The sequence below is a fragment of the Phascolarctos cinereus genome, unplaced genomic scaffold, assembly GCF_003287225.1.
Source record: "Phascolarctos cinereus isolate Bilbo 61053 unplaced genomic scaffold, phaCin_HiC Scaffold_4;HRSCAF=312, whole genome shotgun sequence".
Taxonomy (NCBI): domain Eukaryota; kingdom Metazoa; phylum Chordata; class Mammalia; order Diprotodontia; family Phascolarctidae; genus Phascolarctos; species Phascolarctos cinereus.
The window spans coordinates 498,743,666-498,753,723 of record NW_027555847.1 but is presented as its reverse complement, the minus strand read 5'-3'; the positions used below and the strand labels follow the sequence as shown (position 1 = coordinate 498,753,723).

Below are 10,058 nucleotides of genomic sequence, written 5' to 3'. Positions count from 1 at the left end.
TTGGTACATAGTAGGCACTTAATAAGTGATTGTTGATTATCAAAGCAACACTTGGGCTGGCCATATGTTATTCCTTATTTTCAGTACCTACCTGACTCACCTCTATTTCTGATTGCATGTATCCTCATTCTTCCACAAAGCCTTTTCTGTTGTTTTATGGAGGCATGGTCATGATTCTGGAATCTCAAAGGCAATGAAATCAAAGCATAAACTCTAACATGTTGGAAAGGCTTGAATACAGTGCTGGTGACAGACACTGTGTCTGTTGTCAGAGGACAAACCCAGCTGAGCAATAAATCTGCAGAGGTTCGTCACTCAGAGATTGGCTGTTTTGTGATAAATTCATTGATGATAGCAACCCACAAAACAAAGTCTTCACAAAATAGCATAGACTATTAAATATCATACACAATTTACTACTTATAAGATTTTTATGAAAAATAATGGTAATGCAAATAAAGCTAAAACAGTAAAAACTAATTATTATAGCAAATCAAACCTTAAGTATACTTCAAAAAGGAACAAAAAAAATCTAAACAAAGGGGATACATTTCCCTTACTAATAACAAGGTACATTCATGTAAAGTGGTATTTATTATTCAATAAAATTAAAAAATATATGATAATTAAGTCCTAGACCACGACTACAACTACAAATAATAAATCCTGGGAAGTGGTTGCATTATTTGAATTTGCACTGCGTGTTTCCATTGGACTGGAAATAACCATATTTTTACATATAATTATAACTTGAATATGAGACAGATAGGTGGTAAGTGGATAGAGCATTAGGCTTAGAGTCAGGAAGACTTGAGTTCAAATAAAAAACCTGAGTTCAGAAGCTTCCTAGCTGAGTGACCTTGGGCAAGTCGCTTAACGTGTGTTTGCTACTGGAGAAGAAAATGGCCAACCACTCCAGTATTTTTGCCAAGAAAAGCCCAGATGAATCATGAAAAGTGGGGCACAACTGAAAATGACTCAACAACAGACATTATCCTATAACCAGCCTGGTGATATGCCTTGGACAGCTGATATTCTCTCTCTCACTTCCATGCCTCTGCACCCTATGAATAGAACACTCTCCCTTCTTACCTCCGCTTTTTAGAGCACCTAGCTCCTATTCAAGTGCTGTTCCCTAAGAGAGGCCTTTCCTGGCTCTCCCAGTTGTTACTGCATTATTTTTCATTTTGGGCCATATAGTTTGTTTTTGGTTTCTGTATACCCATTCTCTCTCAGTGGAATGGAAGTTCTTTGGGGGGTAAGGGACTTATCGTTTAGTTGTTTTTCAGCCTTGTCTGACTCTTTGTGACCCCTTTTGGGAGTTTTCTTGTCAGAGATGCTGGAGTGATTTGTCATTTCCTTCTCCAGCTCATTTTACAGATGAGGAAACTGAGGCAAACAGGATTAAGTGACTTTCCTAGGGTCACATAGCTAGTAAATACCTGAGGCCAGATTTGAACTCAGGTCTTCCTGATTCTAGGCCCAGCACTCTAGCCACTGTATCTAGCTGCTAGGAACTTAGTTTTTGTACTTGCAACCTCAGTGTCTACTATAATGTATGGCACACAGCAGGCACTGAATAAGTGCTAATTAAATTGAATAGAGTTTATTACCAGCCCTAATTTGCTTTTTCCAGCTTGGTCGGACTTGTCATTGGCAAAATTTTTTTTTGTTTCTTTTTAAGGTTTTTTTTTTTTTGTGGTAAATAGTATTTGATTTTTTCCAATTACAGGTAAAGATAGTTTTTTTTAAATATAAATTTATTTATTTTTAGTTTTCAACATTCATTTCCACAAGTTTTTGAGTTCCAAATTTTCACCCTCCCCCCACCAAGATGGCATGCATTCTGAATATCCCTTCCCCTAGTCTGTCCTCTCTTCTATCTCTCCCCCCCTTATCCCCTTCCCCTTCTATTTTCCTGTAGGGCAGGATAGACTTCTGTACCCTGTTTCCTGTATTTCTTATTTCCCAGTAGCATGTGAAAACATCTTTTTTAAACATATGTTTTTAAAACTTTAGGTTTCAGATTTTCTCTCTTCCTCCCTCCCCACCCACCCTCATTGAAAAGGCAAGCAACTCAATATAGGTTGTACATGTGCAGTTATGCAAAACACATCCATACTAGACATGTTGTGAAAAACTAACTCTATTTCCCTTAATCCTATCCTGCCCTCCCATTTATTCTATTCTTTCTTTTGACCCTGTCCCTCCTCAGAAGTATTTACTTCTGATTACCCTTTCCCAATCTGCCCTCCTCTCTATCATCCCCGCTCTCTTGTCCCCTTCTCCCCTATTTTCCTGTAGGGTAAGACAGATTTCCATACCCAATTGAATGTGTATGTTATTCCCTCCTTAAGCAAATCCTATGAGAATAAGATTCACTCATTCCTTCTCACCTTCCCCTGTTTCCCCTCCACTGTAAGAGACTTTTCTTTTCTGTTTTTTTTTGTGAGATAATTTACCCCATTCTACCTCTCCCTTTCTTCTTCTCCAAGTATAATCTTCCCTCATCCCTTAATTTTATTCTCCAGATATGACCCCTTAATCTTCAACTCACCCTGTGCCCTCTATCTATCTATATATACATACATATAATTTTTTTCCTCCAACTACCCTAATACTGACAAAGGTCTCATGAGTTATAAATATCATCTTTCCATGCAGGAATGTAAACAGTTCAATCTTAATAAGTCTCTTATGATTTCTCTTTCCTGTTTACCTCTTCATGTTCCACTTGAGTCCTGTATTTGAAAGTCAAATTTTCTTCAGCTCTGGTCTTTTCATCAAGAATGCTTGAAAGTCCTCTATTTCACTGAATGACCATTTTTTCCCCTGAAGGATTATACTCAGTTTTGCTGGGTAGGTGATTCTTGGTTGTAATCCTATCTCCTTTGCCCTCTGGAATATTATATTCCATGCCCTGCAGTCCTTTAATGTAGAAGCTGCTAAATCTTGTGTTATCCTGATTGTGTTTCCACAGTACTTGAACTGTTTCCTTCTGGCAGCTTGTAATATTTTCTCCTTGACCTGGGAACTCTGGAATTTGGCTATAATATTCCTAGGAGTTTTCCTTTGGGGATCTCTTTCAGGAGGAGATCTGTGGATTCTTTCAATTTCTATTTTGCCCTCTGGTTCTACTATATCAGGGCAGTTTTCCTTGATAATTTCTTGAAAGATGATGTCTAGGCTCTTTTTTTGATCATGGCTTTCAGATAGTCCAATAATTTTTAAATTCTCTCTCCTGGATCTATTTTCCAGGTCAGTTGTTTTTCCAATGAGATATTTCACATTGTTTTCTAATTTTTCATTCTTTTGGATTTGTTCTACTGTGTCTTGATTTCTCATAAAGTCACTATCTTCCAATTGCTCTATTCTAATTTTTAAGGAAGTATTTTCTTCAGTAAGCTTTTGGACTTCCTTTTCCATTTGGCCAATTTTGCTTTTTAGGGCATTCTTCTCCTCATTGGCTTTTTGGACCTCTTTTGCCATTTGGGTTAGGCTATTTTTTAAGGTGTTATTTTCTTCAGTATTTTTTTGGGTCTCCTTTAGCAATCTGTTGACTTGTTTTTCGTGACTTTCTTGCATCACTCTCAGTTTTTCCTCTACTTCCCTTACTTGCTTCTCAAGATCCCTTTTGAGCTCTTCCAAGGCCTGAGACTGATTCATATTTTTCTTGGAGGCTTTGCATGTAGGAACTTTGACTTTGTTGTCTTCTTCTGGTTGTATATTTTGATCTTCTTTTTCACCAAAGTAAGATAACATGGTCTGACTCTTTTTGCACTGCTTACTCATGATCCCAGCCAATTACTTGAGTTTTAAACTCTTTGTTAAGGTACGAATCTGCTTCCAATGTAGAGAATGTACTGTCCCAAGCTTCGGGGGGGGTTGTACAGCTGTTTTCAGAGACACTTGTAGGGCCCTGTAAATTTTCAGTTCTTCCAAGGTGGTATGATAAGGGGCGAGGTGTTTACTCCTTTCCTGGCCTGCGACTACAAGTAATCCTTTCTGTCCTGTAACTGTGAGGAGGGGTTCCTCTCCACAACCACTACAAGCTCTACCGAGCCAGCGCTCTTCCTCACCCCAGCACTGCTGCCCAGAACTGTGACCCAGATCCAAACACGGGCAGAGCAAGAGATTCCTGCCTCAGCACTGGCAAAGAGATCCCTGTGATCCCTCTCTGATCAGCCACTGGATTCCCCCTCAGTCTGTGGGCCAGAAGCTTGGGAAGCAGCTGCCCCGCCACAGGGCCACGCTCTTGGGGAATGGAGCTGAAACCCCACCTTCCTTTCTCAGCACCAACAGAAAAACAGACTTTTCCCACTGACCTTCTAAATTGTTTTTGGCATTGGTGGATTGAGGAGTCTGGAAACCTCCACAGCTGCCGGCGATTCAGTCCTCTGAGGCCTGCTCCAGGTTTGCTGCGGCCTGCGCACCCATGCCGCTCTGCCAGCCCGGTGCGATACACCTTTCTGATTAATCATCCAGGTTGTCTTGGGCTGGATATTTGTTTCACTCTGTCTTTTTGTGTGTTCTGCTGCTTCAGAATTTGTTTAGAGCCATTTTTTATGAGTATTTGGAGGGGTTTGGAGGAGAGCTCAAGCAAGTCACTGCTTTCACTCTGCCATCTTGGCTCCACCCCCCTAAAGATAGTTTTCAGCATTCATTTTTATAAGATTTTGAGTTCCAAATTTTTCTCCCTCTCCTCCCTCCCCAAGATGGCAAGCCATCTGATAAAGGTTGTACATATGCAATCATGGAAACATATTTCCACATTAGTCATGTTGTGAAAGAAGAAACAGAGCAAAAGGGAAAATTGGCAAAACTTTCAAGAACTCAGTGTCACCCCTGTGTCACAGTGAGGCAGAGGATGTTAGTGGAGTATTTTTTATTACTGTGAAGATAAAAATGACTTAAATGTACACATACCACAGATCATTTGGAAGGTTGTGTAGAACTAAAACTGTACTTTCAAAATTCTAAGAGGCAGCTGAACTAACACAGTTACACCAATCAAATGGAAGGCATTGTGCAGGACCTAGAAGAACCTGGGAAGTCTCTTGATTGAAAAAAAGTGTTCAGGAATGGCAGGGGTAGTGAAACTAATATAGAGATTAATTATTTAATTAAAGATTAAAAACTCTACCACAGTGAAATTACTCTCTATTTTATTTCCTAAACAATGTTATAATTTTTTTGTTTGCTTATTAAAATGATTCTGGCAAAGTCTAGGGTTGGTTGTAGATTTCTACCACCAGCCAGCTTTTGTAGAAAAACTATTGGCCAGGCCAGTCAAATGCTGGCCAGTTGTCAAGCCTGTATTTCCCATTGCAATTGCCCTTTGTTCCTTAATTTAAATCCCTGGGGGAGTGTTCAATGAAGAGACCTAGAAATATAGCTTCAAGTATAAAGCTGTAGCTTATGTACATTTATAGTGTTATGTTTCTAGTGCCCAGGAATACTACTTGCACCTCCTTGGGAGCACCATTGTTGCAGGCCTAACCATGAGTAAAAATTTTAAATTGCATAAAGTGTGTGCTGCCCACACAGGTAATGTATGTCCACTTAGGTTGGCTAAATGTTGCTTATGGAAGACATTGATAGATATCTCTGGAGTCTTGCCCACTGCTCTCCAGGGAAGACTGTGATTCCTGTCTTAAGGAGGGCAAGAGAAGGGAAAAGGTTAGCTGCTTTGTTTTCTAGTCTCTGAGAGGGATACTGGACTACAATTCTACCTGCCTCCTTCTTAAATTGTGGGGGGAGGGTTATCTCAAGCTTATACATGTAGACTTCACTGTTTCCCAGAAAATGCTATTTACATAAAAGTCATTTACAAATATTGAATAACAAGCAGACCCACTTATCCAAGCATATAGAAAGTAGAAATTGGAGGGGCAGTCAGGTGGCACAGTGGATAAAGCTCTGGCCTTGGAGTCAGGGGGACCTAAGTTGAAATGCGACTTCAGACCAAACACTTGATGCTTACTAGCTGTGTGACCCTGGGCAAGTCCGATTGCCTTACCAAAAAAAAAAAAGAAAAGGCAAAGATGAAATTGGAGAAGGTATTTAGAGTAGAATATTCCAAAAAATACACAGAGTATGTGTGCCAGTAAATACACTTTTAAAATGGTAACTTTTAAAATGAGAAGATAAGATCTCAGTTTGTCCAAAAGAGAGACACCAATCTCAGCCAAGAGGAAATTCCCCAAAATCTAGGGAGGGAAGCTGGATAATCAGGGAGGTGTGGAGAGGCACTTTCTGTACATGTCTGCCGCTTCTCAGGTCTATCTTTTATCCCTTCACGTGTCTGAAGTTAGTCCCCAAGAGAGTCTGGAACTGTATATATATATATATATATATATACACACACACACACACACACACACACACACACACACACACACACACACACGTATATATGTATGTATATATGCATATATACACATGTGTATACATATATGTATGTATATATGTATATATACACACATGTGTATACATATATATGTGTATATGTAATATACACACACATATATTTCAATTATCAGGCATTTGATTTTATTTTTCCTCCCCCTCTCCCCACTCTGGTTTGGAGGTGGGAAAAAGAAATACAAAATCCTTGTACCAAAAAAGGATATTCATGCAAAACAAATTCCCATATTACTCATGTTAAAAATGTATTTCATTCAGCATATTAATCCGTTGCCTCTCTATCATGAGGTGGGCAGCATTTTCTCTGGATTCATGGTTGATCATTATATTGATCAAAGTGCTCTCTTTCTTCATTTCTTTTCTTTTTTTTTTTATAAAACAAGTTATGACCCGGTTTATTAAAGAATACTTTTGTACAGTTTACTTCTCACTGGTCTGTTCTGGCATGCTTCTAATGATGTCAGAATCACCTGGGTCAATGAAAGCCAGTGTACACACTCTGTAGTACTTCCCACATGCTGTACCCAATTCAATGTTTTTGCCACGGTAGTGATGCACACCAGTTTTGGCCAACATAGCGTAATATTCAATCTCTGATTTCCTCAAGGCTGGGCAGTTGTTGGCTAAGATGACCAATTTGGCTTTGCCTTGTCTGATCATTTTCAAGGTCTGTTTGTAGCCTAGCATGTATTTGCCACTTTTCATGACCAGCTGGAGACTCGAGTTGATGGACTCCAGGAACTTTTTCGTCTTCTTTGCGGCCACCATCTTCCTGCCTGCTGTGCGGGAGGACCCTCAGCCAGAGACCTGCCGCCAAGATGGCCAGGAAGTGAGAAAGGTTCTTTCTTCATTTCTTACGGTATAATAATAGTATTCTATTTCATTCATGTACCGTAACTTGTTCAGCCATTTCCCAATTCCTGGGCATCCCCTTAGTTTTCAGTCCTTTACCACTACAGAGAGCTGCTGTAAATATTTTGGTACATTATTGGTCTTTTTCCTATTTCTTTGATCTTTTGGGGTCATACGTCTTTGAGTTGTGTTGCTAGTTTGAATTATGACCCCTTTTTCAAGGGCCTTCTCCAGGCTCCTCGAATGGGAATTGGTAGAGTTAGCATTCATTTGGGAGTGATATATGTGATGTGTTTTCTTATTACTTTGTCAATTGTTTTAATTCTAGTTAAATGTTTTATTTTAAGAAAGCATGTTCCTGGGGCAGCTAGCTGGCGTAGTGCACAGAGCTCTGGCCTTAGAGTCAGGAGAACCTGGGTTCAAATTCAGCCTCAGACACTTGTCACTTATTAGCTGTGTGACCGTGGGCAAGTCACTTAACCCCGATTGCCTAAGCAAAAAAAAAAAAAAAAGAATGCATGTTCCTTACTTGGTTGGCTAGTATTGAGGCACAAACTAAGTTCACATTATTTTAGTGGTTCCTATGTGGCCTGGGCTGGGGGCTCGAGCCAAGTGAAATGCAATGATTCCTAAACTCACCCCACATCAAACCCAGTAGTTCTTTGAATCCAGGAGTAAGTAGAACATAGGCTTTGTAGAAAAAAGTACTTGGAGATGTTTTCCTCAAAGCAGCCTTAAGATTCTGCTCTATTATGGTTTTAGGGATGTCCTAGAACTGCCTGTACAATTACGCTTTTTTTTTCAAAAAGGCTGCTTATTAAATGGAGAGCTAGAATGAGTCATCTCTTTATGTGGAAGGCTAGTTAAAAAAAGAGGGGGGGTTGACAAGGAAACTCTAGGTGATCTCATATACTCTCATGTGTCATGAAGGACTGTGCATACTATCTCTGCCTCTGACAGGATGGGCAGTCATGTTTCTAGGTTTCCTAGGCAGCAATTGCCAGTCTTCTCCACCTAAGGCTAACATAAGAGTCCTAGGTTGGGGAAGCGCTGGTAGTGTTAAGGGATTTAAATACTCAACAGAATAGTCAGCATTTTATTCTAGAGGCAATAGGGAGCTACTGAAACTTCTCGCGCAGGGGAGTAATGTGGTCAGATCTATGCTTTAGGAATATCGTTTTGACAGCTGTGTGGAAGGTGGAGGAGAGTTTGGTCTACAACAGTGTTTTCCAGTGTTATCTCTTCTCCTCACCAGTAAGATATCTTGGGAGGCAATCTGGTGTAATAGAAAAGGCATTGGGCATCCAAGTTCCAATTTTATCACTTACTGACTGTGTGATCTTACATTAGTCCTTTCACTTCTCTGGGCTTCAGTTTCCACATTGGTAAAGTGAGAGAGCTAAACTTGATGCCTCTTCAAGGTTTCTTCCAGCTTTGATACTCTGTAAATTTCAGTGAATTCTGTGACCTTCGGCAAATCTTTTGCTTTGGATCATCCTGCCCTCTACATCCTCAGCAAAGAAGGTAGGAGGAAGGGCAGCTAGGTGGAAAGGTGGATAAAGCTCCAGCCTTGACGTCAGGAGGACCTGAGTTCAAATCCAGCCTCTGATGCTTGACACTTACGAGCCATCAAGTCACTTAACCCCGACTACCTCACCAAAAAAAAAAAAGAGGGTAGGGGAGTAAAGGATGAGAGGGACCAGGAGCTTGAGATGGGAGAAGGAAAATATAAGGAGAGTCATAGAACCTTGGAGCTGAAACAACCCTAGCAGTCATCTGGTCTAACCAGTACCCAAAAGATAGTCTCCACCACAATGCATAGTTGATAGTCACTGACTTCTGCTTAAAGACCGAGAATCAAAGGGAAGAGTCATTAAAAAAAAATTGTCGTTTTTAAGAGATAAGGGCCTTTGGTGGTAAAAGTGTTTTTAGCTGACAAAATATTGAGTGGGGATTGGCAACTGGGAAAAATGGAGGAGGTCATAAAGTCGTAGTCAGTCAACAAGCATTTCTTAAGTGCCTGTTATGTGCCAGGTTCTAAGAATACAAAGAAAGCAAAGACCCAGCTCCTTTCCTCAAGCTCGTATTCTAATGGAGGAGGTTTTATGCCAATAGCTGTTTATGTAAAAGATATATATCTATATATCTATATGTATCTATATATCTATATATCTATATGTATCTATCTATATCTATCTATCTATCTATCTATCTATCTATCTATCTATCTATCTATCTATCTATCTATCTATCTATCTATCTATCTATATACACATACGGGAAATGGAAGATAGGAAGGTCCTGAGACGTAAATCCCTAAGGGCAGACAATTGGATTTGAACTGAGTCTTGAAGGAGGCCAGAGGCAGCCAGAGACTGTCAAAGGGAGAAGGAACTCTAAGGATAGTGTAAGAGTCCAGCATATTAGGACATTACAGATTAGGAAATAGCCGCTATCTCCCATTGTCCTGCTCTATAACTGGCCACTGGACCCAGGTGGCTCTAGAGGTGAAAGTGAGGTTGGTGACTTTGCACAGCCCTGTTCACTTACATTCAATTTACTTGCAAGTCATGGCCTCACCTTCCTGATGTCATGGTCCCCTTCAAGAATGAAGGACAAATAACAACAACAAATAACCAGGGCCAACCCTCTAGGTGCTTAATTTTGCACTTGCAAAGTGAAATCCTACTTTGCTTCTCAGAACTGTTGGCTTAAAAATTACCATCAGCCCAGAGCCCGTGCATTAATTTCACCCATTATCCAATGCAATCCTGTTCTCC

At 40.1% G+C, this 10,058-nt stretch overlaps 1 pseudogene; it reads right to left on the bottom strand.

Moving 5' to 3' along the window:
* Positions 1-6,826: 6,826 nt before the first annotated feature.
* LOC110195801 (large ribosomal subunit protein eL30 pseudogene) lies at positions 6,827-7,259 on the bottom strand (annotated as a pseudogene).
* Positions 7,260-10,058: the final 2,799 nt, after the last annotated feature.